General features: G+C 41.1%; 1 protein-coding gene across 1 annotated transcript in view; it reads left to right on the top strand.

Annotated features, from left to right (window-relative positions):
• The window catches only part of LOC103367378 (semaphorin-5B-like), a 222,994-nt gene that overhangs the window by 36,468 nt on the left and 167,839 nt on the right, over window positions 1–18,687 (top strand). Inside the window, exon 2 of the mRNA XM_008295383.1 lies at window positions 7,991–8,055. The gene's annotated coding sequence lies outside the window, so the exon portion shown is untranslated. The remainder of the gene's footprint in view (window positions 1–7,990; window positions 8,056–18,687) is intronic.

Here is an 18,687-nt window from a genome sequence, read left to right as displayed (position 1 = left end):
TGCTTTGTTTCAGAGGACTGGTAGTGTTATCGTATCTGAATACATTTAGCGCAGACGGGGAGGAATAGTGAATCTCTGTCTCGTCCAAAATGTGAATAAAGCCTCATCTCTTTAATGTTTTTTTTCCAACATCCTTCCTGCTCTCCCTGTAGCTGCTCTTAACCGCCGTGCGTCCTCAGTTTGTTTTTCTGTTTGGTTTGCGCTAAATTCGTCCTTAGGCTCTAAATTGTAAAGATTCAGTTTAAGTGTTTGGGGAGTTTTGTTTTTCCCCCACGCTTGTGCTTATAGTAATTTAAGTGGAGGTCATTGTTTTGTAGATTTGCTGCCAGAAGGCGGTTGCTCTTTTCTATATTCTGTTCAGACTGGATAATGACCCATCTCTTTCCCTGCATAATGTTTTTTTCTTTCTTTCTTTCTTTCTGCATTCAGAAAGCACAAAGAGAAAGCCCAACCTGACATATATTGGAGTGGAAATGTTATCAGACATTTTGGTTTATCAAGGTTGTATAGTCTAGTCGGGTCTGGTAGACTTAATGCTTATTGTGCTGCATGTGAATGGGCAGAGAAGCTCAGTGCAGTTTATCCAATCTTCTAATCACAAAAAAAAAAGCAAGTATATTGACATGTAAGTGAGGAGTTAGCATCAAAAACCTGACATGATTTCCCCACTGAACCATAAGTGAAAACATTTATCCAGTTGTGGTGACAGATGTTAAAGATGCAAACACCACTAAACATCTTCATTTAACTGTGATTGATTGTTTATTTCTGGTGTTAATTCAGCGTGTGGTCAGGTTCCAATCTTGTATTTTTGCGAACCTTTGTGCTGCACATTGCGTCTAAAAATCCTTTTGTTCATAAATTCGAGCTCAGGTCTGGCTAACGTTTCCCACCTTTGCTGCTTTTGAGTCTGAACCCCGGTTGCACATCACCTCTGACTCTAAACCCTGTCACAAATACCACACACTTTGGAAGGAAGCTGCAGCTAAATGCCATGACTCGCTGGTGCTCGGTTAATTATGCAAATGTTGCGATCTCTCCAGTGCACGGCATAACAGTCGGTGACAGAAAAAATACGCGGATTTGATTACATTTTTTTGCCTGTTTGCTTAAAATTTGCAACACTTCACAGAAGCACAACTAATATGACTGGAACTGGCAGCTGTTCTAATTGAACTACATACTTGAGAGTGGAATATGAACTGTAAAATTTAAAAAAGAAGGTGCCTCAAATTCACAGTAATGCTGTTGGCTTGATCAGTCAGTCAGTGTACATTTAACCCTCAGAACCTTAAGAGGTTTCTGGGTACTTTTTGCTCCATTTTTAGTCACTGTAGGTACATTTTTCATTGCAACATAAAGTCCTGCGCCTCCTATTGAAACAGCAGCAGACTGTTGAAAATACCTGCAACTATTGTGTACAACATTTTTCCAAGTTCCCACAAATGTTACCAATACTTGAATATACTATATTTTCCATATTGCCCCATGCTTGAGTAAACACAGCCTGCGGTTTAACCCAGTTAAGCCAAAAAGGTCCCTGAATTTTAGTCATTGTTGGCAGTAGCTTGGTCATTGATGGTTTCACAGTTGCACCAAGCAGCACAGAATTGTAATGATTTTTTTTGTTTGTTCAGAATCTGGTTAAAGCAAATGACTTATTTTTGGCTTTTTAATTATTATTTTTTTTATTGAAACATGTAGAATAAAGTGATTTAGATAAAATGTCACTTTTTTTTTTAAAACTTTGGTCAACCTTTCTGCAGAACAGTAAGTCAAAGATGGGTAGTTCAAAAACTGTTGGAAAGTTTCAAATGACATTTATCCCACTTTTTTTTTTTTTTTTCAAATTGTATAAATATAATGCACTTTTTGAACCTGGGTTTTGGGATCCACAAAGTTCCCCATCTTTATTTCATAGCGAACTTTGAGTTAGTTTGTGCAGTAAAAATCTAATACTACCTAAGAACTAGTTTCATATTTTGAAATTGGAGTTGCACCAACATTGCTCTCGGTTATTGGGAAGAGAACTCAGCATCAGCGGCACTTTCTTGGTGGTTAAAATCAGAAGATATCACATCAGCGCTGGAGCTCTCTGTGATGGTTCTGACTTTAAAGGGCCACTTTCGTTCGGTTCGTATCGTGTAGTTCGTCCTTGTTGAAGTAAAAGCTATGATCTGCTGTCTTCATGAAAAAAAAGTTTGATTAGCAACAGCACCCTGCTACAGTCTGATGTGCTCTGGAAAAGCTGCAGGCAGTAATTTGCACCTAATTAGACACATTTCCTTGACTGCCCTGAAGCGGTAAACGTTGGACCGCTCTACACAAGTACAATGCATCAGTGTGTGTGTGCTGCTGCGCCAGTGTGTGAGATAAACATCAGGAGTTGTCGAGTTTTGGACCTCCTGCTGTTTCATAACTCGCCTCTTCACCTACTTCCCGCTAAGTCTTCATTAAACTGTCTGATTCGGTTACCAGTAACTGGAGCTTAATTAGCAGAATTTGCTTTTCACAGCTGGATGCGACGGCAGCCGTCGGTAACCACTTCTTATGGACGGAGAGGTGGGAGGTGGTCTGCGGCGAGCTGCAAAAGTTTCCGCAGACCAAAGGAAAGTTCCAGACTGGAGCGCTGGACTGTGATCTCGACTTCTGACTTCTCTTTCTGCCTCCTACTGTTATCAGAGGGAGAGCTGGTTATAGAGCATCTCCAGTTCACCACACACCAGCAGAACACACACACACAGACCGATAGCCAAGCAGACAGATGACTTTCAAGGACTAATTCAAGATTAGACAGAAAGAAGCTCTTCTAATTGCTGCTATATATATCGAACTATCTCTCTCTGAGTGTGTGCATGTGTGAAGTTTCTGTCTCGAGTAGGAAAAAATGAATAAAGCACCTGATGATTTTCTAAGAAACTAAAATCCCTCGACTCACATGTTCGGCTGGCTGTCTTCAAATTGTTTCACAACTCATTCTGTGATATTATGTAGATGGTTCTCGTCTTTTGGTGTAGATTCCGACCAGTTACGATGGAGATTATCCTTTACAACAGTTGAAAGCTGGTTGTCATATAAATCCTTTGGAGCAAAGAACACATTTTCATTTGCCTCGATTGTGTGTTGATGACAGGCATTTGAAATGTCACAGCAGACTAATTTAGTTATTAATGGTTCAGTTGATCCACAAAACCCCAAGAAGTTTCTGAGTGTTTTTCCTCGTCTGTCACATTTTTAGTAATTTGTCACTGCAATATGAAGTTCTGCAACTCATGTCTAGAAGTAGAACGAGCTCAGAACCGTCTTCTGTACAGTTAGAATCACATGAATCAAAAGAAAAGACAAAAAAAAGAGAGAATTTCTTTGATAATTTATTTTACATAAAATGAAAAAGCCTGGAATCAACATGTGCAACATTTGTCCAAGGGTTTACAGGTGTTATTAATTCTGGAAAAGAAGGAAACTTTACATACTTAGTTTATTTTAGTACTTAGATTTTTTGTTTATTTCCATCAGTGTCTCCAATCTGCTCTGTGGGAACACAGCCTGCAGTTCAGCCCAGTCCAGCCAAATGGTTCCTAAATTTTTGTCCCGAGACTTTTGATCATTAACAGCTTCACGGTTACACACAAGAATGCAGAATATCTTTGTTTTATTAGCAGAATCTTTTTAGTGCAAATTTTCAAATGAGACATCCATCCATCCATTATCTATACATAGTTTAATCCTCACTAGGGTCACAGGGGGGCTGGAGTCTATCCCAGCTGACTCAGGGTGAAGGCAGGGGACACCCTGGACAGGTCACCAGTCTATCACAGGGCTACACTTAGAGACAGACAACCAAGCACACTCACATTCACACCTACGGACAATTTAGAATCACCAATTAACCTCATCATGTTTTTGGACCCAGAGAGAACCCACGCTGCGTGGAGAGAACATGCAAACTCCACGCAGAAAGATCCCAGGTGTCCTCACTGGGACATGAACCGGCGACCTTCTTGCTGTGAGGCAACGGTGCTAACCACTGTTCCGCAGCCCCAAATCAGACATGTAGAATAAAAATATTTTGAAGAAACATCCCCATCTTTCAGCTTAGATTTGGCCAACTTTTCTGATGGAATAATTGAAAGTTGAAGTTGAGCTCACAGTTCTTTCTGTTTTCACAGTATCTGGACCTGATAAATGGTTTCATTTTGGGGATTGATAACATGCCTTTCAGACCCGTCTGGTGATTTTAGGGGTTCATAAGGTTAAGTGCCTCAGCAGTGAGTCAGCAGGTCCGCTATCATGACCCTCCGACTGGCTCACCTAAATGGAACGCAGTCACTATTAATGCTACCAATTACAACTGTGCCTTCGGTGCCAGGACATGTCAAATTGCCTGCTGTTAATATTATTGGTTGCTCAGTCTAGACTGATGTATCTCAACTATTGCTGGTTCGCTTGCTGTTAAATTTGCTGCAGACATGCATTGTTCACAGGTGATGAATCCTATTCAGTTTGGAGATCCTCTAACGCCAACATGAGGCTCAGGTTTGTGGTTTGAAGAGTCAATTTTCGACATTATTTGGATGGATTTCTATGACATCCATGTTCTCTACATTGTAATAACTTTGGTGGTTAACTTTCTATCATCAGGCCAAACTTTTGTTTTGTCCAATAATGAGTTTTTTATGACCAAATTCAGACCTGGGGAACAAATCATATGTCCCTCAGCCTTATCTGGACTTTGTTTTTTGTGCTAATTATCAGGCAAAGTATTACATGGATTCTTTGGACAACAAAGTTTATTGCGATACAGTTTCGATTCATTTCAGAGGATTTATATTAAGTCATGAAAAGCAACTAAGTAACTTGTAATTAGCAAATATGCTTTGTGTTGTTCGCTATAAAGTGCCACATTTAAGTGAGCATGTTCTTTATGAGTTCACTTAAAGATGGTGACACAGATCGATGCTTTCGTATGGAACCAGGCATACTGGATCATTGAATCGATGTATTGGTCCTGATTGATGGATTGTTGGACAAGTAAATGTGGTCTGAATGCTTTCTAACCAGCAGGATATTTATGCCTAAGCAGCCTCCCAGACGTGCCAGCGTAGCTACAGAACAGCTGCTTTGTTGTGTCGGCCTCATAATTAGGCTAAATTGCCATTTTGTTTTCACTTTGTGATGCAGTCTGCAGACAGTTTGCGTTATTAGCTGCTTTCAGTCGGTGAGAGGTTGTCATTTCTCTGCGCTATCAGCCTTGAATAACATACTCTTCTGTCAAAATCATTTTAAGTCAAAGCGCAAGAGGAATATCACATTTCTTACCTGCATTTTAAACCACACTTATTTTTCTGTCCCTCTCTCTTTTTTTTTTTTAAAGGAAGATGATGTTCTTCTCATATTCTTGATGCTGTCCATAAAGCTCTGACTGACTCTGGCTTTTTTCAAACTGCAGCTGTCAGTGAACGCACCAGGCCAATTTGAACTGCCAGAAACTGAGATGTGGGCAGTTATTCAGAGCTCTGATGGCACCTTTTGTTATGTGTGTTCATCAAATCGCAGCTCTGGTGTGATTTGGATGATGCCGGATTTCGCATTCCAGTCAGTTAAGTTCGGTAAAGTTTTTCTGAATTTGAAGAGGGTTGAGTAATCCCAGACACTGACTGTCTGGCGTCGAGGCATCCCTGCAGGAGATTGGAGGAGGAGGTGCATGTTTCTGAAAGAGAGCACGACCAGAGGAAGGTCACAGACTAAGCAGTTTATGAGAATTCTTCCTCCTCACTTGTTGCAGTGAATAAAGCCTGATCCCACACTGACACCGGAGATTATGGGGAGTTTTTTTGTTTGAGCGGACACTTCCCGCTGCTCAGGCCTAAATTCTCAGCTTAGCTCCATAGAAAATCCTCTTTACTGCATTTGTCTACCTGTCTTTCTGGATGTTAAGTGTCTCGGCGTCGAGCTGGAGAATTCGGCGGAGGGGAACTTTGAACTGGACGTTTAATTAAGTGACACCGATTTTGATTAGCGGTTGTTTGTGAAGCGAAAAGGCCTCGTAGTCTCTGGGTCCAACTTAAATCCATATTTTGACTTTGTCAACATGGATGCTAGTGTTTTGGTAACGGGCATTTTTCTGTATTTTCTGATATTTTACTGACTGTCTGGCAAAAAGGTTTTAATTTTGTCCCTAAATACTGTGAAATGCATTCAATTTGAATCAGTAGCAGCATCCTACATGAGTTTAGTTGATTATAGTGTACATATAAGCAGATGCGATCAGTCTCAGCGGAGGAATCGGACAATATGCAATCCCTCTTTTTTCATTTTTGATAGGTTTTTTTAATGTTGCTTCAGGTGTTTGAGTCTTTACTGGCAAACATGGAGGAAATACAAGAGAGTGAGGGAGATGATATGCAACAAAGATTCAGGGAAACTGCAGTTAGATGCTCAGCATCAGTAACTTCTGGGCAGTTTTTTTGCTCGTGTTACATTTTTGCTCGCTGTCGGATCATTTTTACACTGCAGTATAAAGTCCTGCACATGAGTGGAAATGAAACAGCCATGACTAGAGGTAGAGAGAACTCCAAAAAGTTTGAAATGGATGTTTAATTGGGTGATAGTGGACATTTTTCAAAATATTCAGATATTTTCTAGACTACCTGGCAAATATGTTTTACTTTTAGCCATAAATACTGTAAAAATACATCTGCTGGAGACGTCTTTCTTGAGTTCTGCATTCGATTTTAATCGGTAGCGGCATCCTGCATGAATGCACAGTTGGTTATATTGCACATACAAGCAGATGCGATCAGTCTCAGCAGAGGAATTGGACAATGTGCAATCCCTCTTTTTTCATTTTTAATAGTTTTTTTTAATGTTGCTTCAGGTGTTTGAGTCTTTACTGGCAAACATGGAGAAAATACAAGAGAGTGATGGAGATGAAATGCAACAAAGATTCAGGGAAACTGCAGTTACATGGTCAGCATCAGTAACTTCTGGGCAGATTTTTTTGCTCCTGTTACATTTTTACTCACTGTGGGATAATTTTTCCTGCACCTCCATGGAAGCAGAACAACCATGACTAGACGTTGAGAGAACTCAAAAAACTTTTAAATTAATGCTTAATTAGGTGATAGTGGACATTTTTCAGTATTTTTTAGATAGACTACTTGGCAAATATGTTTAACTTTTAGCCACATAGACGCATGCTTCTTGAGTTCTGCATTCGATTTTAATTGATAGCAGCATCCTGAAAGAATGCACAGTTGATTGTAGTGGACGTACAAGCAGACGTGATCAGTCTCTCTGGAGAACAATAATAATAAAAAAAAACCTCTTTTACTCATTTTTACTGCTCTGCGTGGAAGTGAAGGAAACAGCAGCCATATCACGGCGGTTGACGCCACAAGAGGGATCACAAGTCTGAGCTGCTCCTTCAGGTTGCCGTAGAAACCAACTAGGGCTATTTGTTCCAATTTGCTCTGTGGCATTGAGATCAAAAAGCTTGGAACCAAACGTGCTCTCTGCATATTAGCATCGGCGTTTGATTCGACACCGCGAGGCATCTGTTCGCCTCATTTACATCAATATTGTTCATTTGCAGTCAGACACGTTTGTGTTTTCTGTGCGACACAAGGCCGTTGTTTTTTGTTTTTTTTTTTAAATGTTATATGGGGTTTAATGTGTTTGAACTACGTTGAACTTTGTGGTTTGTTATTGTCCAGTTTAGGCCTTCAGTTGATGTAAAGGCATCTCGCAGGTCCTCCTTTATCCTCCGTCCCCCTCCCCACCCCACCCCAACCACAAAACCCGGCGAAGTCTCAGTTTAAATGCCATTCCTGCTCCGCCTTCTCTGCTCCATTGAAAAGTTGGCGGTTTGTTTACGGGAGCGCCAGCACTTCTTTGTGGCTCGGCGCTCTGCTTATGAGAAGGAGGCGAGCAAACTAGTGAAAGACTCACCCCCTCCCCCGTTTCTCTCTCTCTCTCTCTCTCTCTCTAGAATCAATTTGAAAAGGACAGACGGCCCTCTCAGCCCCGTCCCTCCACCCCAGTGATGCTTAGCTGGTGAGTACACTTTAATCTTTCTCTTATTCACAACTTTCATGTCACTTTCATACATTTCCTCAATTGGCTCTTCCACATCTTCTACCTGAAGTTCTACTTTGTATTTGTTGCACAATCCAGCTCAGTTTTTTCCCCTCCCTGGTGCTGTGGATAGCAATTATTTGTCTTTCTCTCACTTTATTTTCAGTGTATTTCTTCCCCACAACCCTCCCTCCATGTTTTTGTGGCCTTTGTAGTAACAGTAAGTCTTTTTTTTTTTTTTTTTTGGTGAAAGCCCTATTCTGACTGATTTGAAAAGCAGTTGGGGGAGTACGGCAGTGGAGAGGAGGAAGATAAGAGGTGGGTGGACGGGTGGAGGGGCTTCATACAGGCTGCTAATGGACAAGGTTTACCTCTCCTCCCTCCCTCCACCTCCACTTCCGGCTCTCTCTCTCTCGCTGAGTGAAAGTGAATCGGTGAATCTCTTCAGGCGCAGACAGCCTTGAGCCTAATTTACACCGGTGAAATCATTATACGTGTGACGCCAGCGCACAATCACCTTGCGAAATTACCTTCGCAAAAGCAGACTGGAGCCTCTGTCAGAGCGTTTGCATGCTGGGTATTAATTCGACTGCAACAGGAGTAAAGAAAATACTCATTATAACATCCTTCAACACCTGAGGTTTGAAGGTTTTTTTTCTCTGTTTTATTTAATATTATTTAAGGTATTTTTGTCTTCAGTGGCAAACTTGTAGAAAATGCAAGAGAGAGTGAAGGAGAGGACATGCAGCAAAGATTCAGGGAACGACTTGCATTTTGACCCGTTGAACACCAAGCAGCATCGAGGTGTTTTTTTTTTCGCTCGGGGCACATTTTTCCTCACTGCGGGATCATTTTTCACTGCGATACAAAGTCCTGCACTTCTGAGGAAATAGTACAACCATGACTAGAAGTAGAGAACACTCAAAAATTGTTGTTGTGCTGTATAGTAAAGTAATAATACCCTAAATCATCCATCCGTCCATTATCTATACACCGCTTAATCCTCACTAGGGTCACGGGGGGGCTGGAGTCTATCCCAGCTGACTCAGGGTGAAGGCAGGAGACACCCTGGACAGGTCACCAATCTATCACAGGGCTACACTTAGAGACAGACAACCAAGCACACTCACATTCACACCTACGGACAATTTAGAATCACCAATTAACCTCAACATGTTTTTGGACTGTGTGGGAGGAAGCCGGAGAACCCAGAGAGAACCCACGCTGCACGGGGAGAACATGCAAACTCCACGCAGACAGATTCCGGTGCCCCCACCGGGACGCGAACCGGCAACCTTCTTGCTGCGAGGCAACAGTGCTAACCACTGACCCATCTTGCAGACCCCCTAAATCATAAAAAATGAAAAAATGAAACTAGAATTTTTTGAACATTTATTTTACAAAAATGTAAAAAAACATGAAATCAATATGTACAACATTTTTCCAAGTGCATACATGTGTTAATGATAATGACTCTACATACTATAGACGTTTAAGACTTTGATTTGCTTCCTTCTTGTCTCCTGTGACTGTTATTTGCAGCTCAGGGCGTCTCAGTGCACACCTTGCAAACCTGATGGGGTTCAGAGGGTTCATTTTAGGCACCAAAACTATGTGGTTAGGTTCAGGAGAATATTGTTGGTGCTGAGTAGCGCCTAACTAATATATGATTGGTTGACTGAAAAGGTAAAGCTGTGAAATAAATGGCAATTTCAAACGTATTGGTGATACATCAAGAACAAATATTCTGTCAAAAGGTAGCTGAGAATGCAGTTGAGTTGCATAGGAATGTCATTTCTGGGAGACTTTTTTCTAAAATATATGAAAACTAAAAAACGCCACTGAGCAATACATATATTACAAACCCAGCAAACCAAAGAAACTACCCACATTACAAATGTTGTGTTTTCTCTCAGGTTGGATACTGTGTCATCTTTTTCAAATTTTGTACACACTGCAATGAACTAGATGTCACATGAAATTCTGAGTTATAATGGTTAATAATAATAATAATAATAGTTAAGGAGTGAAAGGTTGTTAAACTAGTGGTCTCCCTGTGATTGTGGTTTTTATTAGTCACATTTTATGTTTAGACCTTCTGGTACAAGAAGAGCTCACCAGCATTATGATTTGATTTCCTTTTTTATTGTGTCTTGTGTTGATAACAGTCACTTGTGATAGTCGACCAATAATAACAAATATGACAATTATTAAGGGAAGCGCTTTTTTCCCCCCAAACGGCTCATGAGAATCAGACATCAGTGTCATTAATCTGTGGTTTCTGTATTCAGTTATCAAGCCTTTTGTACTGAAATGCCACGATTAAGACATTATGTAGATGATTAGATGATCTGTTATCTTTCTTTAGGCATCAGTGGAGATTATGTGAACATCTATTAGCAAGCGTACTGTCTGAATCTGTGTCAGTATCTCTTGTTGCACTTTCTGTTCTTTTTTTTAAAATTCTCTGCCGTATGAGGATCAGTTGAGTAAAATTTGCCAAATGCAAATTGCATTTTGAGCATGTTGAAGTCGAGTTACCCAACCCGTAAACCCCACAAACAAGATAATCAAATGTTATTATCCCTCTAAATAACCTTTTAGATTTACCTGCTGCAGATCACTGGTTGCCATCTGCCAGCACTTATTAGCTTTATTCAACGTCTAACAAGATAAAGACCAACTTTATCACAAATAAAATAAATCTCCAGGCTTATCACATCATCATGCATAAACAAACTCTATTCTTTTGTCTTTCAGAGCATTCTGAACATTTTACTCATCCAACAAACCTTCACTGCAAAAAAACAAAAAAACAAAAGAAAACACCTTCCAGACCTCAAACCAATTTATCAGGAAAAGTACAGACCACTTCTGCTTCAATCTCCCACACTTCTCTCTCTGTATTTAATATCCCTGAAGGCCCGCCCTGGCATTTGCTTGTGTTCTGATAGCGTTCTCCCTTTAGCTCAGGACTCGCCTCCTTCTCACCTACTCTGCTCAGTTCAATTTGTGGCCTTGATATGTTTCCCTAATATGTGTCATTGGAGTAGAGCGGCAGTGGTCCCTCTCTGGCTGCTCTGAAGAAGCTCCGCCGTGTTTGTCTTTGCTCCCTTCGCTCCTCGAGATCAGGGGCTGCAGTCGAGGTTGGCGAGTCGTCTCCTCCAGTCCCGCTGCTGTTTGCTGATATTTAGTTCAGGATGACAATAAGCCGGAAGAAAACAAGATCCTTTCAGGCCAATGAGAGAGAAGGACTCAGAGGAAGAGAGAGAGCGAGAGAGAGACCTAGAAAAAAACTAGTGGGGGGACAGGGGACTCATCCCTGGATGGGGATTCTCTTTAAAGCATTCTGTTTGTGGCCCCTAGGGCCGTATTAAGGGAGCGTCATTATCCCTGGCAAATTACCACGCTGCCTTTGTGGTCCAGCCATGGTACATTAGGGTGTGTTAAAACGTGGCTGAGCCGTGCCCATTCAGCTCACAAAACGAGGGGCCGCTGGCAGATCCTTGGCCTGGCTCACAGAGGAGGCATTCACACCACACCGGGGGGATGGTGACGCTGATGGAGAGCTTCTCCTGAGATGAGTAAAACTCGCTCGGGCCTACCCCGCTGTGACCGTCTTAAAACACTTTGCCAGCTCATGATGTCATCATTTGGCCTGCTCTAGAGTTTGGTCAGCTGGATCTGACTGAGAGACCCATGAACATTTCCACGCCAATTAGTGCACTTTGTCAGACCTGCATGTATCCATCCATTACCTACATCAGGATCCAGTCTGTCAGTGTGCTCATTTCTAATTGGCTGTGCAGCAACTAAACATGAGCTTGCTGCAAATTAAAAATAAATCCTTCAACTTTTTGGGAATTTTCAGTTTTACCCTCAAGGAAGCTGCAGCGGCTGTCAGATCTTTGTCTTTTTCTTATCCGGCGAACGATGATATTGAGCTGAGTTTTCTGTATATTACTCAAAGGCAGCACACAGAGTCACTCCTGCAAGGAAAAGAAGCAGTTCAGCTTATTTTATTGGTTTGTTTCAGATGTCAAATTTATGACTTTCCAACAGCAGCAGATTGAATGTGAGTCAGCCTGGCTTGTTCTTGCGTAAGCCTTTTGCATGCTTTTAAACATAGCGAGCGTTTTATTCGTTCCAGATGTCACTGATGATGTTTAGGCTGCAGTTTAATGATGAAACAATTAGTCATTCAACAAAAACTCAACAGCTGATTTGATCATTCAAGCAACACTTTAGCAAAAACTGTCTGGTTGCACCTTTTCAAGATTGTCTGCTTCATATCATTATAGATTAAAAATTGTAGGTTTCACTTTAAATTTTGCTCTTAACATTTTGATCCTTTCTTTGGCAGTCTTGTACATTTGTAATTATTTATTTCAGAAACAATTATTTCATGATACATCTAACTAGTTAGTTGCCCTTCTGGGACCCTTGTTTTTCAAATTTAGTCATTAAAGCTTTATTTAAACTCAGACTACAGGCTCTGCTTAATTAGCCTCTTTTTCAGCTCCTACATCACTTAATATCTCATGCTAAAGTTTGCTAAAGCATCATGAAGCTTCTTGCATTATGTAGACGTGAAAAACTGGGATTCAGTTTGCAAAAACCAGAAATGAACTGCATTGAGGTCAGAAGCTGGGACTGTAGTCTGACTGGAGATCTAAAGAGCATGAATCAGACTAAACCAAATATCCGATAACTTTTGTCAATGCAAATAAAACACCAGACCCTCATATTGTGCAAAGCATGAACCCGGCTGTCGGTTTATTTTGTCAGTTGATTCCAGTGACATGAGAAGCTGGTCTTACTTTACGATGTGAAGTATTGAGCAGGTGCAGGGAAGAAGAAAGACATGTGGATGCATTGTCTGACTTTGCTTTAATGTTCCAGGGGGTCATTTAGGATGACTCTGTGAACGCTGGTGTCTTGTATCCACCACTGACTTGATCCGAGATGAGAAGGAAGGTCAAACTCTTCTGAATCTGTTGCAGAGAGCTTGCAACATATAAACGTCTAGTCCGTTAGGAATGCCGTCCACGAGAAGCTTCGGAAGTTAAGGCTTCATTTCAAACATCAGCGGGTAGCTCGGACTCAGAACAGAGTGATCAGAGTTGATCCTCTGGGCTTGAAACAGTTGAATCAAGTTTTTCTCCAAATGCCCATAAATTTGGAGTGCACCAAGAGCTGTAACTTGTTCAAAGAAAACTAAATAAGAGGGCTGCTGAAGGCACAGTAAAACTCCTAGTGTGTGAAATATTTGTTCCTGGCACTTTGCCTTTATTTATCATCTAATCAACTGCAAGCTTTTCCCCAGCGATTGATGTCTCCTTCATTTTATTTTTCTTGCCACGATAGGTGGGAGATTTCATTACTTTCCAACATTGTTTCCTGGTTTTTATGAACTCAGTCCCTCCGCCGAAGTAGATGAAGGAAGGGAGGAGGCTTTTGTCCAGGGGGGCCGTGGCACAAACCCTGAGCCTGTAAATCCTGCACTGATCTTTGGATCATTAAGCTGTGAGCCCTGAGTCCTTTTGGTTCTTTATCACCAGGCCTGGATCCCAGGCCATAATGGAGGCTAACTGGCTAATGATTAGCTGTCTTCTGCAGCTGCTGCCAGTCTGACGGGAGGAAAACTTATAAATCTGCCCCCCAAATACTTCCTCGTTTCATCTGGACTCTTAATATCTAGAACTATTTTTCCAAAGCTCAGGGTGGAATGTTAATCTTTGTCTAAAGCCACGTTGATTCGAGCTACTGTTGATTTGCGTGTTTCAAGCCGCTCGCTCTGCAGCCACTTTACAATAGATGTTGGATTGGGTTGTGTAAATGCGCTTGTTAATTTGACAAACGGCGTTTACCTCCTCTCAGTGTAGCTGCTAAACAGATTGTCTCTAAACAAGCTCCACGGAGCTGAGAGCAGGAAGACCGGCTTCTGTGAAACACTGAGCAGCAGTGTTTTGGATAATGATCGTCTTTTCTTTCCTCCCTTCAAAAATCCTTGCTTACTTTTCATTATTCGGGAACTTTGCAGGCACCTGAGTGTGCTACATCTTTGGGCTTTGAAGCAAAGATGGGAAATAATGATCATAGTCTCTCTACTTGCAAAGTTGATTGTAAATTGACTGCTTTTGAAAGGAGAAGCTTGTAAGATAAGCTGTGGAATTACAGCGTTCTGTCAGGTGTTACAACAGTTCTACGCTCTCATTTACCGTAGAAATTGATCTAAAGTCCGATGCAATGTTTTTGTTTGTAGATTGTAGCACCTCAGGGGGAAATTTTTGCCGCCCACAATAGTCTTTTCTTTGACTTATCAGAAATAAATCAGCTTCAAGTTTGGAGATTTACTGAATTCTGACATGTTTCTCTCAAAGGCCCCGCTGAGGAGAAATAAGGATCAAAAGAATAAATCAATCCGAGACAAATTACGCCGTCCAGTTTGAGAGTAACAGGAGAAGCACGAGGAAAGCTGGATAAAATTCTGAATTTGATCAACAGATTTCTGATTTTGTGCCGCCTCATTTATAAGCCAGTCGAGTTTTTTGTCCTTTGGATCCTACTGTTTTCTCAAGAGGTGATTATTTTAGATAAATAAAGATCAGTGAAGTGAGAGCGGGGAAAAAAAAAACCCCCACAGCATTTTAAGATGTTAAAATGGGGATCAGGCTGTGACGAGAAGAAAGCTGTTTCTCAGGTGATAAATTCAAAGTCCTTCTCTGGTTGTTGATTTAACCTCTAAAAACTCATATCAAAGGTACTTATTTAGAATTTTTTGTCCGTTAATATAATCCTTTCATGCTGTGAAATGGCTTAGAAGCAGCTCTGCACCGTTGCTTCTCTAGAATGTGTGGATCTATTTGGTCAAACTACTTGATTATTTTAATTTCTGTGATGGAAAATTGTCACTGAGGAAATGGTTTGTTGAAGATGGCTTTCTTTAAATATAAGGGCAGACAGAATGATGTTCAAAGAACTTAATCCATTTGAATATAATCATTTAATGACTGAGATTATTTTAACAGGAGCTTTTGGCAACAAGTTTATGATCAAAGTTTGTTAATTATCCAAGAAGATATGTTATTTGTTTTAAAAACAGCACTAAAATGACATCATTTATCAGAGCCAAAAACAGTAAAACCTGAAAAAGATCCTACTGATTTTGAATTTTTTTTGCATTTCTTTGTGCACTTTAATTGGAAAATGTATTCAAATGTGAGCTTGAAATTTAGATATTTAATTAAAATCACTTTATGCCACTTGTTTTACCTAAATATTAGCCAAAATAAACCTAACCCTTGTTTGCTCTGAACAGATTCTGTGCAAAAACAAAAACTTCTATGACTCTGTGACTCAGTTACAACCAACACTTGACTTGTTTTACTGCACCAAAGACATTGTTTAAATCCTCTCTACGTCTAGCCATGGCTGTGCTGTTGTCATGAGTTGCAGGACTTTACACTGCAGTGAAAAGTGAATAAAAATGTGAGCAAAGAAACATGAAGGAAGGGCCCAGGGTTCAAGAGGTTGAATAAAACACTGCTGTAGGATTAGGGAATATAACTACTGTGTCACTAAAAATGACTCTTTGCAGATTTTTTAACTAATTTGAGGCTATATGCTGCATAGATTTGAAGAGAAATTCTGATTTTGGCTTGTGCACGCATTTCCGTCTGTTATTGTTCTGTGATTAGGAGCAAATTGTAGTGTTTGGCGTCAAGTTTGGCCGACCCACTGCTTCAGCATCTACATGTTTATCTCTGGGGGTCAGACTGCTTCCTGCGTCGGCACTAAATGGTGAAAACAAACGCAATTCCAGGAAACTCTGGTGTTGCTGAAAGGAAGGTTACTGTGCCTGACTTGAACTTGCTGCTGCTCTTATTTTTACTGCCAAAAATCTCCACTTGCTTGAAAAATATCTACGATAAAAGCAGAAGCTGTTGGAGATGTTCAGTCTCAGCACCTTTGCGTCCCGCCGCTGTGCCGTCCTGACCTGCGGTTACTAACGGGGCCTGCAACCCTCCATTGGGCAACCATAAATCCAGCTTTAACGTGTTAACATCTCTGAAATCCTATTAGAAAGCATTGATTTATTTTGGGCTAAATCAGCCTCACCTGAATCAGACCTACAAGCGGAACTTAACCATCTCCGCTGTCGGATTTTTCACTCCGCGGGGAAAAACCACTTTCACTCTCCACAACTGGCCGGTTGTGGGTTCCTGGCTGTAAACTTGCCGTTTGCTGTTTAATCATTCAGTAAGGATTAGTGGCACTGTGTGTTTTCTAATTATAGACCTGGACTGTGCTCTCTCCTCCTCTGTGGGGTCACATCGAGCCCACCAGGCTCTCAGCCAGCAGCTTACTCACTGCAACTCTCAACTGCTGCTTTCACACGTTCATTCCTGTGTGTATTCCCAACTTGCCATCTTTTTTTTTATTGTTTATTTCTCTTTATACCACTCTCCTTTCTGTCTGTCTGCTTCGCCCTCCCTTCCTCCCTCTCTGTCTCTTGAGTTCACAAGAAAGACGTTTCATTTGGATAAAATAAAACTCAATGAGGTAGCTGTCAAAATAAATCACTTCCCGTATCAAGGAGGAAACAAGGGATTGCCTGAGAGAAACGGACAGCGATTCTCTTTTTCCTCCTGCACAATCAATCAGTTCCCTTTCACATCTTTTCATTCTTGGCGAACAATGGGTTTGATTAACCCCTCTGGGAAAGCTCATTATCCATTTCCATTACAAAGGTGTTTGTAAGACATTTGGATTTGAAAAAAAAAACAGATCAAAGGAATATACTGAGCTGTGAAAGACAATAATAGAAAAATGATGGCTGCCAATCTCATCTTATGCATCTGGTTCAACAACAGGCCAGATGTGCATCCTGCTTTGTAGATGTCACTGATGTGTTTTTGATCATGCTTTGTGTCCAGTCTACGAACTGAAACACTTGAAGCATTTGTGGTGGCAGCTGCACAAGTTTAACATCAGTGTTTGTTTTTTTGTTGTCTCCAGATTCTCCCATTTACATAATTTTTTTTCTCTGCTTAGATGAAATGAGCTGCAACAGTAGGACTTAAATTGAGTTTATTTTTCTCCTTGGAGTCTATTAAGGATCAGTCATTTTAGCTTCTGCAAGGGACACCTAGGAAATAGTTCTGTTCATTTTTAATCGAAGCTCGTTATTAAGTCGGAGTTCAAATCCGTGTGTGTGTCTGTAATGTGGAACCACGTGGCGGCTGTGAAGATAACGGCACGTTCTCCGAGAAATATTTAAAATACTTTCTTTAGCATAAAATATGTTGTGATGCAGAAGCTTCAATTAACCCTCTGACATTTTAGAAAACGCCTCATCTTCCGTCTGAAGGATGTTTTTAAATGGAAACAGTCAGCTGATGTGCACACAGTTGTGTTTATACGATGCGTGTTTGCACTTTGTGGCCCCACACAGACTGCACACACTGAGGACATGTGTAGACGACAATTCGCGTCTGGAAACCCTCGCGGCTATGTGGGCACGGTGTGATTTGAGCTTCACCCGGAGTCAGATGAGACGGCTGATATCAGCGTTATCTCTGTGCGTCCAGAGATGCTCAGGTGGCCTTCAGCTCAGTTTAGCCCCGAGACTTGAAGCATCTTCTACCAAACATTGAACAACAAATCCATATGTAAACCATAGTTGCTTTGTTTGTGTTTTCAGCCCCCGAGTAAGATTGTTTTGCATCCATCAATGCATCTTCAGTCCCAGCCTATACTAGGAAAGAGGTCCACCTGAGACAGGTCACCAGTCCATCACAGGGCTGAGATTCAGAGATGGACCACCTGTTTCGGATGTTATCAGGCAATTAAATGACTGTTCATCGCATATCATTGTTATACTTAAGAGCCAGTAGGGATCTCCTCCACCTCCTACTAGGCTCAGTACGCTCTTATTGCCTCATTTAATGGGTAGATGGAGGCATAAGTCAGCGGACTTTCTGCCAGGAGACTTCAGTTCAGTGCCGTCTCTAACCATTGTTATAGTTTCTCATTTTTAATGGACGTCTCGTTTTGACTTTCAATTATATTTGCTGTTTTTTTGGTAAAATTTTGGTACTTAAACTGCACTAAAATGAAATATGTGTGCAAACTGTCTGCTTTCTGACTTGAAGAGAAAGGTAAACCTCATTTCTGCTGTTGCCCTGATGAGAGCATTACATTTAGACAATGGTGCAGAAAAGGTTTTAGAGCTCTTTAACTGGTAACAAGTTCTCAACCACTGAGTTAATCCACACCCTGGTCATGGGATGGTCACAGACACTCATTTGACCAGTAACGATTAACGGTCACCTTAAAATGCAGCTTTATTCAAATGACACGATGCCACAAATGACAGATACCAGCTCGGGCTGTAGTCAGACACTTGAATGTCCACAACTCCACCGTTTGTCATCTAAGAAATAGTTTCAGACAACATGAAGCGACACATGATGCCCTGTGACCCTCTTCCCCAAAATATCCACCGACATTCCCCAAGCAGCATCAACAACCTCATTAAGTCTAATGAGGCATTCAATAATGTGTGACTCTTTACTGACTTGTGATTTCTGATCTCTCTGAATCAGT

This window comes from Stegastes partitus, unplaced genomic scaffold (genome assembly GCF_000690725.1).
Source record: "Stegastes partitus isolate 25-593 unplaced genomic scaffold, Stegastes_partitus-1.0.2 Scaffold1042, whole genome shotgun sequence".
NCBI classification, from domain to species: Eukaryota; Metazoa; Chordata; class Actinopteri; family Pomacentridae; genus Stegastes; species Stegastes partitus.
Note: the sequence above shows the minus strand (reverse complement) of the source record. Positions and strands in the feature narration are given on the sequence as shown.